This window comes from Leopardus geoffroyi, chromosome C1, assembly GCF_018350155.1.
Source record: "Leopardus geoffroyi isolate Oge1 chromosome C1, O.geoffroyi_Oge1_pat1.0, whole genome shotgun sequence".
NCBI classification, from domain to species: domain Eukaryota; kingdom Metazoa; phylum Chordata; class Mammalia; order Carnivora; family Felidae; genus Leopardus; species Leopardus geoffroyi.
Window position 1 is genome coordinate 61948730 of NC_059328.1, and position 21199 is coordinate 61969928.

At 33.9% G+C, this 21199-nt stretch overlaps 1 protein-coding gene across 1 annotated transcript in view; it reads right to left on the bottom strand.

The window, feature by feature from the left end:
* Positions 1–21131, bottom strand: part of LRRIQ3 (leucine rich repeats and IQ motif containing 3) — a 222684-nt gene extending 201553 nt beyond the window's left edge. The window contains exon 1 of the mRNA XM_045477858.1: positions 21004–21131. The gene's annotated coding sequence lies outside the window, so the exon portion shown is untranslated. The remainder of the gene's footprint in view (positions 1–21003) is intronic.
* Between the last annotated feature and the right edge of the window lie 68 nt (positions 21132–21199).

A 21199-nucleotide genomic window follows, 5' to 3' on the forward strand; every position in this document is an offset into this window, starting at 1 on the left:
AAGTGATGTTAACTAGAGATTCAGTCTTGGTGTTCATCTGCACTACACTTACAAGATGGCTAATATGCAGTTCTGACACATTGGCAAGGACCCTGGAGGGAAGAGTCAGCTGGGATGCTGGGATGTATGGGTCTCTCTCACCACACTGTCCTAGGACCTCTCTCCATCTACGCAAGCCTTCCCTGTGTCATTCTCTCACATGTCTATTTGTGTGTGTCCCCATAGTAGAATAGCAAGACTCTCTACATGGGCCAAAAAAGCATAGAGGCAGAATCTATCAGGCCTTCTGAAGGCCCAACTGACACAGGTTTTCCTTAACTACATTCTTTTGGTTAAAGGAAGTTATTTTGCTTTTTGAACTTATTTTTTATCTTATGAAATAGAGAAAGAAGAAACAAATATAAGTTGTTCTGAGCTTCGTGATCTCAGGCAAGTTATGTACCCTCAGTTTCCTATACATCCAAGCTATGTGCCTCAGTTTCCTCATCCATACAATGAGAACTCCAATAGCACTTAATGGATAGAATTATTATGAAGACAAAATGACTTGACATAAAGGTTTTAGAATAGCGTCTGGCATGTAACAAACACTATAAATAAGTGTTACTAAAATAAATCTGCCTCAATTAACAACTCAAAATAGAATGTAATCTTCAAAAAGTGAATTAGGACACTTTTGGTTTCTGGTCCAGGATATAAGGAGCTTAGAAGATGTCATACCATTCTAACAAATAAAAAGATGAACAAAATGAAAAGTCAACAACTCTTCTTAGATTCACCAGAAAAGTGAGGTTACATGAAAAACCACTGAATCAAAATTCAGAGATAGGCAGGTGGATACAAAGATTCAGAAGTTACTGGAGCAAAAATTCACCAAAAGAAACCTCTGCAGGAACCAGTGCCTGGGTAGGACTCTGACTGACAAGTTATTAGGGGCTTAGTGTTGACAACTCAGATTTAGAAACTCCAGCCCTCATACTTCTGTGAGATTAATATCCAGGAGCTCTACCAGGTCCTCAGATCGAATATTGGAGAAAAATCTGCTTGTGCCTCTGAGAGGAGACAGAAAAAGAATAATTTTGAAATACACAAGATCACCCTGTTCTTCTTAACAAGGGCTACCCTAAAGAGAAAATATCTAACACACAATAAACCGAGGTTTTACCAGAGCCTAACTGATCTGGAAGTAGAGAAATATCCAACTACATCTCCATCAAGCCTTCCATTTGGGAGAAAGGAAGTACACAATTACAGCCCACTCTAGCCATCTTGTCCCACCTAAGATTAGGAAGGCTGAGGAGTACTTGTGAAATTCACAGACTAGGGAGCACAACCTCACTTAAAGACTGAGACTTATCCACATCTTAACACCACACCACACGCCATTTTACTGGAATTCTTTTTACCAGTACATGATGCCTGGCTTTCAATAAAAAAAATTACAAAGCATACTAAAAGACAACATACAGCAAGCATTAGAACCAGATTCACATACTGCAGGGATGTTGGAATTACCAGACAGAGAATTTAAAACAATTATGATTAATATGCTAAAGACTATAAAGGAAAAAAAAATAGACAACAAACAAGAAAAGACAGTATAAAGAGAGATAAAAATCTTTGAAAAGAATCAAAAAGAAGTGTTAGAGATCAAAACCACTGTAACAGAAATGATTATTATCTTTGATAGGCTCTCTATCTCTTTAGTAGGCTGGATGGACATGCCTAAGGAAAGAATCTCTTTGTTTGGGTATATGTCAATAGAAATTTCCAAAACCAGGGGCGCCTGGGTGGCGCAGTCGGTTAAGCGTCCGACTTCAGCCAGGTCACGATCTCGCGGTCCGTGAGTTCGAGCCCCGTGTCAGGCTCTGGGCTGATGGCTCAGAGCCTGGAGCCTGTTTCAGATTCTGTGTCTCCCTCTCTCTCTGCCCCTCCCCCGTTCATGCTCTGTCTCTCTCTGTCCCAAAAAAATAAATAAAAAACGTTGAAAAAAAAAATTTTAAAAAAATAAAAAAAAATAAAAAAAAAAAAAATAAATTTCCAAAACCAAAAAGCAAAGAGAAAAAAAAAAAAGAATCACTGAAAAAAGCTGAATAAAATATTCCAGAACTGTAGGATAACTACAAAAAGTACAACATATACATAATGGAAATACCTGAATGAGAAGAAAGTGATATAGGAAAAGAAGAAAAATATGAAATAGTAAATATGTGAGAATTTCTGCAAATTAATGTCAGATACCAACCCACTGATCCAAGAAGCTCAGAAAACACCAAGCAGGATTAAGGCAAAAACAAAAAAACAAAAAACAAAAAACAAAAAACAAAAAAAAAAAAACACTGGGGGTGAGGGGGACACTTTACCCATAGAGCAGCAAAATTCAGAAGTATATCCAACATCTCCTAAGAAACCATGCAAGCAAGGAGAAGATAGAGTGAAGTATTTACTATTAAGAGAAAATAGCTCACTAATATAAAAAAAAATTCAGAAGTGTATCCAACATCTCCTAAGAAACCAGGCAAGCAAGGAGAAGATAGAGTGAAGTATTTAGTGTTGAGAGAAAATAACTCACTAATATAAAAATCTATGCCCTGTGAAATTATCCTTTAAAAGTGGATAAGAAATAAAGACTCTTAAACAAACAAAAATTGAGGGAATAGGTTGCCAATATATCTGCTTTGCAAGAAATGTTAAAAGCAGTTTGTCAGAAAGAAAATAATATAGTTCAGAACTCAGATCTACTTAAAGAAAGGAAAAGCAGTGGGGAAGAAACAAGTGAAGATAAAATAAAAAGCTTTTATTTTTCCTATTTTTAGTTGATAGATAACAGTTTGGTCAAATGCTAATGGCAAACTATATTAGATTATCTATGTATATATGTATATTCGTGTATGGATATGTATAAATAAAATGAATGGCAGCAATGATACAAGGAACAAAATGGAAGAATTAGAGATATCCTGTTATTAAAAAATATTTAAACTACATGTAAAGTAGTATACGTGATTTGAGAGTGGATTTAAGTTAACACAATAATGAGGGCAGCTAATAAAAAAAAGAAAAGAAATACACTGAGATAAGATAGAAAATGAAATCATATACAATGCTCAATTAAACCACAGACAGAAAAGAGTAGAAGGTTAAAACTGTAACAAAAACAAGAGCAATTAAAACAGTAACAAAATATAGTAGATATTAATTCAACTATAGAACTAATCAATTTAAATATCAATGGTCAAAGCACCAACACAAAGACATAGTGGATCAAAGTTACAGTGGATCAAACAGGCCAACTACATGCTGTCTACAGGAATGGTACTTTAAATGTACTGACATATAAATGAAAAGTAAAGTGATGGAGATGAATTCTACCAAACATTTAAACAATCAATTCCAATCCTTCTCAGACTCTTCTAAGAAAAGGAGAGAACATTTCCAAACTCATTTTATGAGATCAGTAATAACCTGATACTAAAACTAGAGGATACTACAAAAAAAAATCATAGGCCAGTATCTCTGATGAACACAGATGCAAAAAATTCTCAACAAGACATTAGCAAACCAAATTCGACAATGCATTAAGAGGATCATACACCATGATGAAGTGGGATTTATGCCCGGGAAGAAAGGATAGATCAATCTCCACAATTCAGTATATACAATGACACACCACTTAACAAAATGAAAGCTAAAAATCATATCATCATCTTGAGAGCTGCAAAAAAAAAGCACTGGACAAAATTCAACATCCTATTATGATAACCTGAGTATTTCAACAAATGGTATAGATAGAGCATAACATAATAAAGGCCATATATGACAAACCCACAGTTAACATCATATACAACAGTAAAAACTTAAAGCTTTTCCTCTAAGATTAGGAACAAGACAAGGATGCCCACTCTCACCAGTTTTATTCAACACAGTATTAGAAGTTCAGAGAGCAATTAGGCAAGAAAAAGAAATAAAAATCATCCAAATTGGATAGGAAAAAATAAAACAGTCACTATTTGCACATAACACTACATAGAGAAAACCCTAGAGACTTTACCAAAAAACTCTTAGAATAAAGAAATTCAGTAGAGTTACAAGAAATAAGAGTAATATACAAAAATCTGTTGAGTTCCTATACACTAATAGTGAACTATTAGAAAGAGAATTTAAGAAAACAGTCCCATTTACAATTGCACCAAAAAGAATAAAATACCTAGAAATAAATTTAGCCATGGAAATAAAAAACCTGTACAATGAAATTAATTAATTAATTAGAGACAAATATTTGGAAAGTTATTCCATGCTCATGAACTAGAAGAATTAATACTGCTAAATATCTATACTACCCAAAACAATTTATATATTCAGATCAATTTTTATCCAAATTTCAATGCCATTTTTACAGAAATATAATAAATAATCCTAAATTTGTATGAAACCACAAAAAAACTAAATAGCCAAAGCAATCTTGAGAAAGAACAACAGGCTGGAGGCATTATACTCCCTAATTTCAAACTGTATTACAAAGCTATAGTAATCAAAACAGTGTGGCATTTGCATAAAAAATATAGATAAATGAGGCAGAATAGACACCAGAAGTAAACCCACATAGATGGTCAATTGATTTACAACATAAGAGCCAAAAATATACAATGGGGAAAGGAGAGCTTCTTCAATAAATAGTGTTGGGAAAACTGGACAGCAACATCCAAAGGAATAAAACTGGACCACTATCTCATACTATACACAAAATTTAGCTCAAAATGGATTACAGACTTGAACTTAAGACCTAAAACTCCTAAAAGAAAACATAGGCAGTAAATTCCTTCACAACAGTCTTGGTAATGATTTTTGTATTTGACACCAAAAGCAAAGGACACAAAAGCAAAAATATATCGAGTAAAAATATATCAAACTAAGAAGCTTCTGCACAGCAAAGAAAACCGTCAATAAAATGAAAAAGCAGGCTATTGATTGAAAGACAACATTTGCAAATCATATATGTAATAAGGGGACAATATCCAAAATACATAAAGAACTCACACAACTCAATAGCAAAATAAAATGCAATTTAAAAATGGGCAGTGAATCTAAATACATATTTTGTAAAGAAGACATCCATATGGTCAACATGGTACATGAAGGGATGCTCATTACCTCTAATCATCAGGGAAATACAAATCAAAACCACAAGGAAATATCACTTCATACCTGTTAGAATGGCTCTTATCCAAAGGACAAGAAATAACAAGGGTTGGCAAGGATGTGGAGAAAAGGAAACCCTTATGCACCATTAATGAGAATGTAAATCGGTACAACCACTGCAGAAAACAATATGGAGGTTCCTCAAAAAACTAAAAATAAAACTACCACATGATCCAACAATTCTACTTCTCAATATTTATCTGAAGACTAGGAAAACACTAACTCAAAAAGATATATTCACCCCACATATTCAATAGGCCAAGATATAGAAGCCGCCTAAGTGCCTACTGACAGATGAATAAAGAAAATGTGGTATATACATAGAATGGAATAGTATTCAGCCATAAGAAAGAATGAAATCCTGTCATTTGCAACAAAGATAGACCCTGAGGGCATTATACCATGTGAAACAAATCAGACAAAGAAAGAAAAATTCTGGATGATCTCACTTATATGTGGAATTTGAAGACAGAAACAAAAACTCAAGCTCATAGATACAAACATTGGTGGTGCAGAGGCAGGGGTAGGAGTTGGCAAAATAGGATAAGGGGTCAAAAGGTACAAATTTCCAATTACAAAATAAATAGGTCATGAGGAGGTAATGCACCAAGTGATGCCTTTGGTTAATAATATTGTATTGCATATTTGAAAGTTGTTAAGAGAATACATCTTAAAAGTTCTCAACATATGAGAAACATTTTGTAACTACATATGGTGAGTACATATGTAACTACATAATTAACGACACTGTTGTGGGGATCATTTCACAATATATATAAATACTGAGTCATTATGTTGCATATCTGTAGCTAATGTGATATTATGTGTCAATTATACCTCAATTAAAAATGTATAATAAAAATAATAAGTGAATAGCAAAAATCATTTAATAGCAAAAAACCCTTAATGTCTTTGACAGTATAATTAACTAAAGTATTTAATATCATCAATGGAATACTATAAAAGCATTAAAACTAATATTGTAGAATGGTTAGCAACATGAAAAGCTGTTAATAAATAACAAAGTTATTGTTTTCATTTATATATATTTTTCACTGAGGAGTGTCTGGATAGCTCAGTTGGTTAATCGTCTGACTCTTGATTTCAGTTCAGGTCATGATCTTAACAGTTCATGAGACTGAACCCCACATCAGGCTCTGTGCTGACAGCATGGAGCCTGCCTGAGATTCTGTTTCTCTCTTTGCCCCTCCCCTGCTCACACACACACATACACACACACATATACCCTCCGTCTCTGTCTCTCTCTCTCTCTCTCTCTCTCTCTCAAAATAAATAAATAAACATTTAAAAAATATTTTTTACTGAATTGTACAGTTTAAAGGGATGAGATTACAGTATGTGAATTAAAAATATTCTTCTGTGGCACACATTTAAAAAAGTAAAAAAAAAGTTAAATGATGGCAAAATGTATACCATGCTAACACGAATCAAAAGAAAGCTGGGGAAGATATAATAGTTCAGATAGAGCAGATTTCAGAGCAAGGAAAATTATCAGGGATAAAATGGAGGTATTACATATTGATAGATTCTGTAAGAAGACATAACAATCTTAATGGGCATGTGCCTAAACACAGCACTAAATCACCTGAGGGAGGCAAAACTGAGAGAACTTAAAAGGAGACAGAGATGAATCCACTATTAGATTTGGAAACTTCATTGAACAGATAGCTTGAGCAGGCAGAAAATCTGTAAGGACATAGTTGAAGTCCACAACACCATTAGTCAACTAGATAATTGACACCTATCTACTACTTCATCCAACAGCGGAACATTATACAGTCTTCTCAAACTCAAGCTCAAGCTCACATGGAATATTTGCCAAGATAGACCACAATCTGGGCCATAAAACATACCTTCACAAATCTAAAAGAACAGAAATCAGGGCACCTGGGTGGCTCAGTCAGTTGAGCGTCCGACTTTGGCTCAGGTCATGATCTCGCAGTTCGTGAGTTTGAGCCCCACATCGGGCTCTGTGCTGACAGCTCAGAGCCTGGAGCCTGCTTTGGATTCTCTGGAGCTTGTTTTGGATTCTGTGTGTCCCTCTCTCTCTGCCCCTCCCCTACTCATGCTCTGTCTCTCTCTCAGAAATATATAAAAAAAATTTTTTTTAATTAAAAAAATAGTAAAATAAATAAATAAAAGAATAGAAAACATACAATGTCTGTTTCAGACCACAGTGGAATTAAACTAGATACCAATAAAAGAAAGATAGCTTGAAAATATCAAAATACACGGAGATTAAATAACATATTTCTAAATAATATACAGCTCAAAGAGAAATTTAAAAATATTTTGAACTAAATGAAAATACACCTTATCGAAATTTGTGGGATGCAGTCAGAGCACCCGGGTGGCTCAGTCAGTTAAGCATCGGACTCTTGATTTCAGCTCAGGTCATGATCTCACAGTTCCAAGGGTTCCAGTCTTGGTGTCAGGCTCTGCACTGGCAGCACAGAGTCTCTTGGGATTCTCTCCCTCTCTCTCTGCCCTTCCCCCACTTGTGCTCTCTATCTAACTCAAAATAAACTTCATTTTTGGTTTTTTTAATGTTTATTTATTTTTGAGAGACAGCACAAGCGGGAGAGGGGCAGAGAGAGAGGGAGACACAGAATCTAAAGCAGGCTCCAGGCTCTGAGCTCTCAGCACAGAACCCAATTCACGGCTCAAACCCACCAACAATGAGATCATGACCTGAGCTGAAGTTGGACACTTAACTGACCGAACCATCCAGGTGCACCGAAAAATTAACTTTAAAAAAAATGTGGGGGTGCCTGGGTGGCTCAGTCAGTTAAGCATCTGACTTTAGCTCAGGTCATGATCTTAGGGTTCCTGAGTTCGAGCCCCGCGTCAGGCTCTGTGCTAACAGCTCAGAGCCTGGAGCCTGCTTTGGATTCTGTGTCTGCCTCTCTCTCTGCCCTCCCCCATTCACACTTTCTCAAAAATAAATAAACATTGAAAAAAAATTTTTTTAATTATAAAAAAAATTGTGGGATGCAGTGAAAACAGTGCTTAGAAAGTAATTCATAGTGTTGAATTCACATATTAGAAAAGAAGATCTAAAATCAATAATTTAAGTTTCTACCTTGGGAAACTAGATCAAGAATAACAAATTAAATTTAAAGTAAGCAAAAGAAAAATAAATCAGTAATAAATATATTTTTAATAAGTACATTTGCAAAAAAGTATAATCTTTGATTATATTTCCAAATATTTGGGGATGGGACCATTTTGTCATTATCTTATCCTATAAGTCTCAATAAATATAAATTCTAAAAAAATTTTCTATAAATTCTAGAAATGTTAACTTTAACCAGATAATATGAAGGGTCTTTTATAATGAAAACAACCAACTTTTTACTTATTTTTCAGATCTTAAGTGAGAGGAGAAAAAAATGTCTCCAAACACTCTGTGCTTCCTTTTATCATATAGTAAGAAATATTACTACAAAGTATATCTCTTCCTTATCTGTCAGGTCATTCAGAGTTAATGAAATGCTTAAATGAATCTCATCCCAGGTGCCTACAAATATATTTTTGGTTCCTATTTACTGATCTTTGTTTTATACAGGTTAATTTTTAAATCATTCTCAACTGATTTTTTAGTTGGGAATATGAATTCTAAAATAATCTTAAAATCAGTCTTTCTCATATACTAGAATCACTTGTAAATGTGTCCTCTATTGCATCAATATTCATCTCTATTAGTAGTACTTATTTCCCAACATACAAACAACCTTAATATTAAAAAACATTTCAGAGTAGAACATTATTATATGAGATCAAGTTATTGTTCTCCAAAGGAAAGATTAATCTATGGTTAGTAAATTATAGGATTAAATGTAGAACATTATTTTTTCATTTTTTTAAGAACTATCATTTCTTAAAAGTATTTTTCAGTTATTCAAACTATTTAATTAGTCTGTCACATAGCCCAATCAGTGTGAAGAAGCGAGGATTCTTATGCAACATTTAATTTTATTTATTACTGATTGCACACAGTATAACTAGAATAACACAAATCCCCAGGCCTGATTAGATACCTCTTAAATCTTATCTCTGCAACGATGGACCCAGATAATTACACTGCCTACCAAGGAAAACTGAAAACCACTGCAATTGAGAACTCCTCCTATACCTACTTAAAAGTCTATGTACCAAGTGCTGCCAATTTTAAATATGACAATTAAAGATGAATACAGGCACTTTTGTTCCTTTTAATATTTTGATAATTTTGCAATTACTTTGTAAAATGCACATATAAATGTGTATATCAACAAGTTAAAATAATAATATAATGTTCAAAGGCAACGCATTACAGAAATAACACATAAGTACAGCAACACATTACAGAAAGCATCAGAACTACAATTACAGTTTCAAAGATGTCCTGTAGTTAAAAACAAATCAAGATCATTAACAGTAAGCCTAGTTTGTATGGACAAAAGTACTAATTTTAAAGTTATTATACATTTTTAATCACACTATAAAAACTATGTCTTTATGAAATATAATGCACATCAATTATAAGTCTCATCTTAATTCCCAACTTTTCCATTTAAAAATATTGGGAGCAAATAATTGCAGGATAACTATATGAAGTTATAATTAATGAACATCTAAATTAAATACTGGAAAGTAAAAACTCTTTATTTTGTATGTTTATTTCCTTTTCAAATGGATATTTGATAAATATTTTAAAGAAATTTTTTTTATTTTATTTTTTTATTTTTAGCGTTTATTTATTTTTGAGATAGGGAGAGACAGAGCATGAACGGGGGAGGGTCAGAGAGAGAGGGAGACACAGAATATGAAACAGGCTCCAGGCTCCGAGCTGTGAGCACAGAGCCTGACGTGGGGCTCGAACTCACAGACCGGGAGATCATGACCTGAGCCGAAGTCGGACACTTAACCGACTGAGCCACCCGGGCGCCCTTTAAAGAAATTTTCAAACACAATGTTTTCTGTGTCAGTGACCTATAGGCATTACACTTAGTCACCGGAATTTTAGATGCTAGGCATACAAATATATTATTATTTTAAATAAAACGTATATTAAAACATAATATATAACATAACATCATAACCTGATGATCAGGTTTGTTACAGTACCTTATTTTGTAAGCGTTATGACATTATTAACTAAGTTGAATTCTGGACACTAGACTCCAGAATTACCACAAAATTTGCAAGTAAAATAAAATCACAAAAAAAGGGCGGGGGCACCTGGGTGGCTCAGTTCGTTAAGTGTCTGACTTCAGGTCAGGTCATGATCTCACAGTTTGTGAATTCTACCCTCAACTCTCCCATCAGGCTTTGTGCTGACAGCTCAGAGCCTGGAGCCCACTTCAAATTCTGTGTGTCTGTCACTCTCTCTCTCTGCCCCTCCCCTGCTCATGCTCTGTCTCTCAAAAATAAATAAACATTAAAAAAATTTTTTTTTAATTTTTTAAAGGGGGAAATAATGATTTTTTTCAAAAATCTAACTATAAGAAATATAACTAGTAATATTTTATATCTATTGTGGTTGTAAACTATTTTTAGTTTAGAATGTCTACAATATATTTAAGCCCATCAAAAATATAGCAATTATATTTTAAAAATACTTTTATTTGGCCAAATAGTTCATGGAGACAATACGGCTTTGATGAAGACTTGCCGTGAGTTTACTTCACACACAAAATGTACTCTGAAAATTAAGAAGAGATTCTAGTAGAACAGTCAGAATATTACTAATCTCCTGGCAAATGAAAATGGAATCCAGTTGGTTTGTAAGTTTATATAAAAAAACACTGATTCCTTAAAACATTATATTTTTGTGGTAAATTCCACATTTCAAATGACATAAAAAATTATTTGGAACAATGAATCTAAGATGCACTTGGAATCAAGACATCTTATTTTCTGTCCATTAAATGTATTTGCTTTCTAAAATTTAGAAGGCTGTATATTTCTGTTCAAAATTTTTAAAAAAGCTTTTGTGAAAACACCAGTTTCCAACTTTTAATTTGATTCCAGGCTTGCATACTGTAGAACTATAAGCCTTTAAATACCAAAAGGTGATGAACCAGAAGATGAATATAAAACAATAAAAACTAATTTAAAAATCTAGAAAAACATCTGCATAGAAAACATTTCCTAAGAAATTACATAAGCAAGAATGGAATGGAGTAAAATATTTAAAGTACTGAGAGAAAAATAAAAGCAAAGAATAAAGATTCCTCACTTATAAAAATCAGGTTCTTTACAATCATGTTAATGTCTGTATTTATTTAAAATGTTGTATTATTTAAAATGCTTATTTAATTAAATATATAACTCAGTATTATTTCTCTAGCACCCTGATCCTATCTTAATCAAATGTCCAAATAGCCTCTGACAATTTCTTATTTTTCTTTTCATTTTATTTAAATTCAAGTTAGTTAACATACAGGGTAATGGTTTCAGGAGTAGAATTTAGTGATTCATCACTTGCATATAACACCTAGTGCTCATCCCAACAAGTGCCCTCCTTAATGCCCATCACCCATTTAGCCTATGCCCCACCAAATACCCCTCCAGCAACCCTCAGTTTGTTCTCTTAAGAGTCTGTTAATCAAGAATGTAATAAATTCAACATAAAGCAAAGAAAAATATTCTTGTAAGACACAGAATATTTGCTACTTAGATTACACAGAAGGTCAAGAAAGAAAAATCTTTTCTATAGTAGGCAAAGGAATGAACCAGTAAGTACAGAAAGTCAGCCCATCAAGACAATACAAGTGTTACTACAATTTTAGTACATTTCATCACCTCTTTTCAAACCCAAGTACTATAAACCATGGCAAGTAAAGTTTACTTCCAAATTTGCTTTTATTTTGCTTTTTCTAACACAGCAAGTTTGAGGGTATCCATGAGATCAAAATAATTTTTATATTAATATTAAGATGTTATTTCTCTTAACATCTTTACTCATGCTCATCATTATTCTAATCAAGTGAGTCGGTAAGTAATTATTCAAAAATTTCTCAATTTCAACTTCCAACATATAAATATTGATAGTTATAATCCACATAAAAGTTCTTTGGAGTCCTCGATAAGTCTCAAGATTGTACAAGGGTTCTGAAAAGGAGCAAAAAGATGGAGAAAAAAGGCCTGAGAAACACTATTGCATATATTTTTTACAGTGTACATGTATATATAAAACCACTGCTATAAGACAAAACTACTTTCTCTTTGGAACACCAAAGCATGTAGACAGTGGTATTAGTCTGTCCCTATTACTTAGTGTAATCTCCACCATTCATGTTGTGACTTTTAATCAAAGTAACTTCTATTTCTTTTTTGTTGTTCATATCACATTTGTTTTTTTTCTTGAAAAGAAATAATTAAACTGTGTTTATTTGTCAGTGGCAAATGAAGAAAGAAAGAAAGAAAGAAAGAATGAATTCAGAGGAAAAAAAACCCACTGGCCTAGAATTCTGTACACTATGAAATTATCTTTCAAAATTAAGGAGAAATAAAAGACTTTCACAGGGAAACAAACATTGAGGAGATTCGTTGCCAGTAGACCTACCTTACAAGAAATGTTAAAAGAAGTTCTTTAGAGAAAAGGAATGTAATTTGTTCAGAATCTCAGATCTACAGAAAGCAAGGAAGAACACTGGGAAAGGAATAAGTGTATATAAAATAAAAATATTTTATTTTTCTTATTCCTAACTGATCTAACAGATAAAATTTTTTCAAAATACTAGTAGCAAACTGGTAGTATATATGTGAATGCTTATATATAAGTGAAATTAAAAGCAGCAATGAGGGGTACCCGGTTGGCTCAGTCTGTTAATCATCCGACTTCAGCTCAGGTCATGATTTCAGGGCTCATGGGTTGGAGACTTGCATCGGGCTCTGTGCTGACAGCTCACAGCCTGGAGCGTACTTCAGATTCTGTGTCTCCATCTCTCTCTGCCTCTCCCCCTCTCCCCACTCAAATAAACATTTTTTTAAAAGCAACAATTATATAAGAGACAGAAGGAATTGGGTTTATCTTCTAATAATAAGGTACGTAACACTAGGTGGGAAGGGGTATAGTGTTATTTGAAAATAGAACTGAATTAGTTATAAATGTGTATTGCAAACTTTACGGTAACCACTAAAAATGGTAAAATAAGAACTATAGTCAATATGCTATGAAGGAAGAGAAAATGAAATCATATGTAGTGTTCACTTAAAACCAAAAAAGCATGAAAAGTGAAATACAAAAGATAAAAAACAAAGAATAATGGCAACAAATAGAAAATAGCAATGGATATTGCATATATTAATCCAAATATATCAATAATCATTATGAATGTCAAAGGTCCAAATGAACCAATTAAAAGAGACTGTCAAATGAGATTAAAAAAAAAAAAAAGACCCAACTATATGTTGTCCACAAAAAACCCAAATGAAAGGTAAAGACATATAAAGTAATAAAGATCTATCATGCTGACACAAATCAAAAGAAAGCAGGAGTAGCTATGTTAACTTCAAACAGAACAGTCTTCAAAGCAAGGAAAGTTATCAGGATAAAGACAGACATTACATAATAATAATGAGGTCATTTCTCCAAAAAGACATAGCAACTGATAAAGTTTATACACCTAACAAAAGTGAAGCAAAACTGATAGAACTTCAAGAAACAGATGAATGCACTATCACAGTTGCAGACTTCAACTCTGCTATCAGAAATGGACAAATCTAGCAGACAGAAAATCAGTAAGAACATAGTTACACACAACAACACCATCAATCAACTGGATATAGTTGACAACTACAGACTACTTCATCCAACAACAGCTGAATGTATATTCATCAAAAGCTCACATAAACATTACCAAGAGAGGCCACATATTGAGCCTCAAATACAACTTCAGAAACTTAAAAGAATAGAAATCATACAGTATCTACCCAGATCACAATGGAATTCAACTACATATCAATAACAGAAATATAGCTGGAAAAAACAAAATATGTGGAGATTAAATAACACATTTCTAAATAACACATGGGCCAAAGAATATCTCAAGAGAAATTTTAAAATATTTTAAACTAAATGAAAATAAAAACACAATTTATCAAAATTTGTGGGATGTCACAAAAGAAGTGCTTAGAGGGAAATTTATAGCATTGAATGCATACATCACAAAAGAAGAAAAATCTAAAAGCAATAATCTAAACTTCACCTTAGAAAACTAGAAGAAAAAAAAGAGAGAGCAAATTAAATCCAAAGTAAGCATAAGAAAATTAATAAAAATTACAGGAGAAATCAATGAAATTGAAAATAGAAAATCAACAGAGATAATCCATAAAACCAAAGCCTGCTCTTTGGAAAGATCAATAGTATTAATAAGCCACTAGCCAGGCAAAGAAAAAAAAAGAGAACACAAATTATTAGTATCAGAAATTAAAGTAAGGGCACTACTACAGATCCCACGGACAACAGAGGTATAATAAATTAATACTATGAATAGCTCCACGTGCAGAACTTGATATCCTACCTTAAATGAACCAATTCCTTGAAAGACACAATCTGCCAAGACTCACACAATAATAAATAATCTAAATAGGCATATATTTATGAAAGAAATTGAACCAATAATTAATAACTTTTCAAAACAGATAGCCTCAGGTCCAGATGAGATCTTTGGGGAATGCTACCAAAATTTAAGGAAGAAATTATACTAATTCCCTAAAATCTCCTTCAGAGAATAGAAGCAAAGCCTAACTCATTCTATGAGGCCAGCATTATCCAAACCCTATGGCCAAAGACATTACAAAAATGGAAAACTACAGATCAATATTTCTCATGAAAACAGATGCAAAATTCCTGGAAAAAAATTAGTAAATTGAACAATGTATACAAAGAATCTACCAAGTGGGATTTTTCCGAGGTATGCAAGTCTGGTTCAACATTCAAAAACCAATTAATGTAATCTGTCACATTAACAAGCCAAAAAAAAGAAAACCACATGACCATTTCAATAAATGCAGAAAAATCATTTATTCAAATCCAACTCTATTCTTGAGAAAAATTTTCAGTAATCTAGGAATAGAGGACAACTTCCTCAACTTGATAAAATATCTATAAAAATTCTACAGCTAATCATACTCAACGGAAAGAAATTTGCTTTCCCAATAAGATCAGGTCCAAGCAGGAATGTCCCATCTCATCGCTGCCTTTCAATATCATACTGGAAGTCTAAGCTAATTCAATAAGACATGGAAAGGAAAATAAAGATATACAGATTAGGAATGAAGAAATAAAATTGTGTTTGTTCACAGATGACATGATCATTTTCTATACAGGAAATAGAAAAGAATCGACAAAAAGAAAGAAAGAAATTAAGAAGAGAAAAAAAACCCTGGAACTAATAAGTGATTATAATAAGATTGTAGATACAAGGTAAATACACAAAAGCCAATCACTTTCCTTTATACCAGCAATGCACAAGTTAAAAACACAGTACTATTTACATTAGCACCCCTCAAAATGAAATATTTAGGTATACATGTAATAAAATATGTACAAGAGGAAAACAAACAGTTGATGAGCAAAATCAAAGAACTAAATAAATGGAGAGAGATTTCATGTGCATCGACACTCTTAATAGGAAGACTCAATATTGAGATGTCATTTCTTCCCAGTTTGATCTATAGATTAAATGCAGTCCCATCCAAAATCTCAGCATATTATTTTATCAATATCAACAGACTGATTGTAAAATTTACACAAAGAGGCAAAAACCTACAATATCTAACACACTATTCAAGAACAAAGTTGAAGGAATGATGCTACCAGACTTCAAGACCTACTATAAAGCAATAGTAGTCAAAAACAATGTAGTGTTGTCAAAACAAAAGAAATTAGACCAATGGAATATAATAAGAGTCTGGAAATAGAAATATAGTGAACTGATCTCTGACAAAGAAGCAAAGACAATACAATGGAGCTTCAACAAATGGTGCTGAAACAGTTGGACATCCACATGCAAAAAAAAAAAAAAATGAATGTAGACACAGACTTTACACATTCAGAAAAATTAATTTAAAATAGATCTATGACAACACAAAACTATAAACTTCCTAGAAGATAACCTAGAAGAAAATCTAAATGACCTTAGGTATAATAATGACCTTTTAGATACACCACCAAAATCATAATCCATGAAAGAAATATTTTATAACCTATACTTCATTAAAATTAAAGGCATAGAGAGATAAAAAACAAGAAACAGACTCTAAGAGAACAAACTGATGGTTACCAGAGGGAGGTGGGTGGGGAGATGGTTGAAGTAGGTGATGGGGATTAAACAGTACACTTAGACCAATGAGCACTGAGTAATGTAGAGAATTGTTGAGTCCCTACATTGTACACCTGAGACCAATATAACATTGTATGTTAACTATACTGAATTAAAGTTAAAAACTTAATGAAAAATTATTTCCTTTAAATAAAAAAATTAATTAAAGACATAATTTGCAAACAGTAATGTCAAATGAATAAGAAAACAAGCTACACAATGGGAGAAAATATTTGCAAACGATACATCTGATAAAGGATTTTGATTTAAAATATATAAAGAACACTTAAGGGGCGCCTGGGTGGCTCAGTCAGTTAAGTGGCTGACTTCGGCTCAGGTCATGATCTCACGATCCGTGCGTTCGAGCCCCGCATAGGGCTCTGTGCTGACAGCTCAGAGCCTGTAGCCTGTTTCAGATTCTGTGTCTCCCTCTTTCTGACCCTCCCCTGTTCATGCTCTGTCTCTGTCTCAAAAATAAATAAATATTAAAAAAAAAAAAAAGAAGAACACTTAAAACTAAACAATAAGGGAAATAAACACCCAGATTTTAAAAATGGGCCAAAGACCTTAATAGATACTTCACCAAAAAAGATATACAGATGTCAAATAAGTACATGAAAGCTGTTCCTCCTCACATGTCATCAGGGAAATGCATATTAAAACAACAATGAAATAACATTACACACCTATTAGAATGGCCAAAATCCTGAACACTGACACCACAAACTGCTGGCAAGGATGTGTAGCAACAGAAACTGTCATTCATTGCTGGTAGGAATGCAAAACAGTATAGGAACTTTGGAAGACAGTTTGGCCGTATCTTATAAGACTAAATATACTCTTATCATAAGATCCAGTAATTGCACTTCTTGGTATTTATCTTTTGCCATATGAATGTTCATAACAGCTTTATTCACAATTGCAAAAATTTGGGAACAATCAAGATGTCCTTCAGTAGTTGAAAGGATAAAGTGTGGCACATCCAGATAATGGACTATTACTCAGCACTAAAAAGAAATGGTTATCAAGAATGAAAAGACATAGTGTACCTTAAATGCACACTACTAAGTGAAAGACATCAGTATGAAAAGGCTATGTAGTATAGGATTACAACTATATGGCATTATGGAAAAAGCAGAACCATGGAGACAGTAAAAAGATTAGTGGTGGCAGAGTTCACGGGGTGGATGAATAGGCAGAACACCGATTTTCAGACAGTGAAACAATTCTGAATATTATAATGATGAACACATGTCATCATACTTTGTCCAAACCCATAGAATATACACCAAGAGTGAAATGTAAGGTAAATTATGGACTTTGGGTGATTATGACATGTCAATATAAATTCATCAACTGTAACAAATGTACCATTCTGGTGGGGGGATGTTAATGACAGAGTAGGCTATGCACATGTGAATTATGTGGGAGTATATTGGAAATCTCTGAATTTTCTTCTCAATTTTTCTGTAAAACTAAAACTGCTCTAAAAAATAAAGTCTTAAAAAAATAATAAAGGAGGATGTTAAATAGAAGTTCGGGGGATAAAATTTTTTCCTTGGTCCTCCAGAAAGGTGAGAAACGTGAGGGTTCCTTCAACAGGATACAGTGGGGAAAAAATACTTTATTTGGCTAGAACAAGCTAGCCAAATAAAGAAATTCAAATAAATGGAAGAGTAAAAATATCTTTTTGCTTATACTGCATGTCAGAAAGAGTAGGAGGAGGAACAGTGGTTGTGCAGAGAGATGAAACACAAGGAATGGAAAAGATCAGAGCCCTAGCGTGAACTGATCAAACCATGCACCAAGAGAATCGTGGTGCACAATCCAGAACCCTCTTCATTTAGTTTCAGTTTCTTCTTGTGAAGGAAAAAAATAATGTTTGGAAACAAAATTAATATTCTTCTCTACAACTTCCACACAACAGTCATAGTTATGCCCATATAATAGGAACAACCTGACTGGAATTAACTCTAAACAAGCATAGGCATCTTATTGGGGTGACGGTTGCACAGCTCAGTAAACTTAGTAAAAATCATTAAATTGTTCACTTACAACAGGTTAAGTTAATGTCATATAAAGTATGCCTCAGTAAAGTTCTTTTAAAAATCTATCTCACACTTCTTTACGGTACTTCTTCAGATACTCTCTACTCTCCTCCCATACAAAAAAAGCCCAAATGTCTCCACAAAATACCATTTTTCAACTATCATATAGTTCAGTTTGTCTGACATCCCTTTCAAAATGTGGAATCCATGATTAAATATGTCATTTCCAATGTGTTTTACTTATAAAGAATTAATGGGTTTACTACTTAGCTGTGTTAGCATATTTTATTGTGGTTACCGTACCTTATGACTATTTAAACAACCATATCACACTGTTCGATTATATTAAACATAAACTTAAATCCCTAGATATTTTTACCCCCCACAATCTACTTCTGACGAAACTACTCCCACTAATATGGTATTCAATATTTTTTTCATTTTTACTTAAAAATTAATATTAATGAACAGTTGAGAAAAAAAACAGAAAAGAGGGAAGAACAAAAACCATAGTTGATAAGGTGGTATATTTACTTCCAACACATTTTATATGAATAATGTAATCGTATAGGAAAAAATAATATTGATTTCTATGGCCATCCTTTCCAGGTCCCAAGAATGCTGTATTTAATAGTCTATGTAATACAGTCTATTACATCAGCCTGTTCTAGTCCCTTCACACTTCTCACTATCCAAAATTTTCTTATTTGGTCACATTTTCATTGTTTACCTTGTTACTATGCACAATCCTTGAACTTCACCTTTCTTCCCCTAGGATCTCATCTAGTTCAGTAGTTTAAAATTAATTTCATTAACTCTAAGCCAACCTTAAAGTTATCCCTCTGGAGAGGTCTGTGAACTGCAGAATCACAGGCACATAGCCTCACACTGTCTCTAACTCTGAGGACTCAAAAAATTCGCTCTCCAGCCCAGACCTCTCTTATGAACTCTGGACTCATATGTGTAATGCCTACAGACACACACACACAAAAACCTCCATTACATATGCGTGACATACACATATATCTATATGTTCTACATGTCTAAAAGCAAACTCTGGACTCTCCCCACTACTCCACCAACATTCCCCATCAGCAGTCTTTCCCATCTCAACTGATAGCTGTTCTATCCTTGAGGTGGTCAGTCTTGACCCCTCTCATTCTCTAACATTCCACAACCATATCATTAGCAAATTGTATTGGTTGCGCCTTCAAAAATATGTCCAGAATGTAATCAATTTCTCAGCATCCCCACTGTTACCATCGTTGCCAAGCCTTCACCAACCTTGCCCTACCCTCCACTATAGTCTATTTTCACATTTCTGAGTGATCGTTTTAGACATAAGGCAAGTCACATAAAAACTGCAATGGCTTCGTTGTACTCAGTATAAAACAAAATCCCTTCTTTAGGGGTTTTTCACCTCTCTGATCTTTATCACTCACTCCCTTTTGTTCACTCTCACCTCACTCAAGTCGTATCATATAAATGTTCTTAATGTTTTGTTTTTATTAACAACACAAAACTTCTAAACGGCAAAACTATGAAAGAGTAATCTCCATTTTTACTGAAATGTACCTTAAGTACAGAATTAAATGCAGAGCGAAGTCTTTAGAAAAAAAAAAAAAAAAACTAAGTTAAGTTCATGGCAAGAACTTATAGGGCCTTGAATGCCCACCTGTGTTACTGATGAAGGCTTTAGGAAGACAGGTTTCTAAAATAAATCAAACTGCATGATGTGGTAGATGAGTTCTGGGTTTGGGATTCAAGTAGCGTGCTTAAATCTCCTCTTCTACTGATCGTGAGCACTTGACTATTAGCCTCTCTGTTTCTTAAAATTGTTGTACATAAGCATGAATAGGTTCATCTGTAAAGCTCATTATAAACTTGTGTTTTACAAAAGAAATACTTATAGGTATCTACCAAAATGCATCTAATAAGTCTGACTTATTCCCAGTAATGTTATTTAAAGTTCTTGATCAATCCGCATACACAACAGAATGACAGCTGAAGCAACCAAAACCACGAATGTTAAGAGACCTGTTGCAGACTGAATTTTATACAATGGACAAAAGCCTATGAAGTGAACTCAAAACTGAGAGGGGTGGAGAGGCTCACTTACTAAGAAACACAAGGGCAAAGAAGCCACAAACCTAAGGTTCCTTAAGAGAATATAGATCTTGAATGTTGAGACTGTACATCTGGATCTGGATTTGGTGCAGATTGTTTCAGATAACAACCCTGAGGGAGGAATTAACTATAAAGACGTCTTTGGAAACTGCTCCCGGCTAAAACAAATCTGAAACAAATCACGAGTTGAAAGGACGAACCACCTTTCGAGGGAAAGCTGGAATCTAGGTTGTACTTTTGTCTTCTCAGAGGGTCAGTTCTAGCAATTTTATCACTCAACCCGAATAACTCACCGGGTCAACAGGGCTGCAAAGCCTTATGAGTTGGGAACAAGAGGCCCAGACCCGGCACAGTCCGACAAATCACTAGGTGGCCATCTGCTCCAGAGACCGTTGCTAGGGAAACACGGCAAGGCTCTGCACTCTGACCCCCAGGATTTTCTCCCGGCAGGCCACCGCTCTGGGGGCGTGGTTACGTGAGTGACGCACG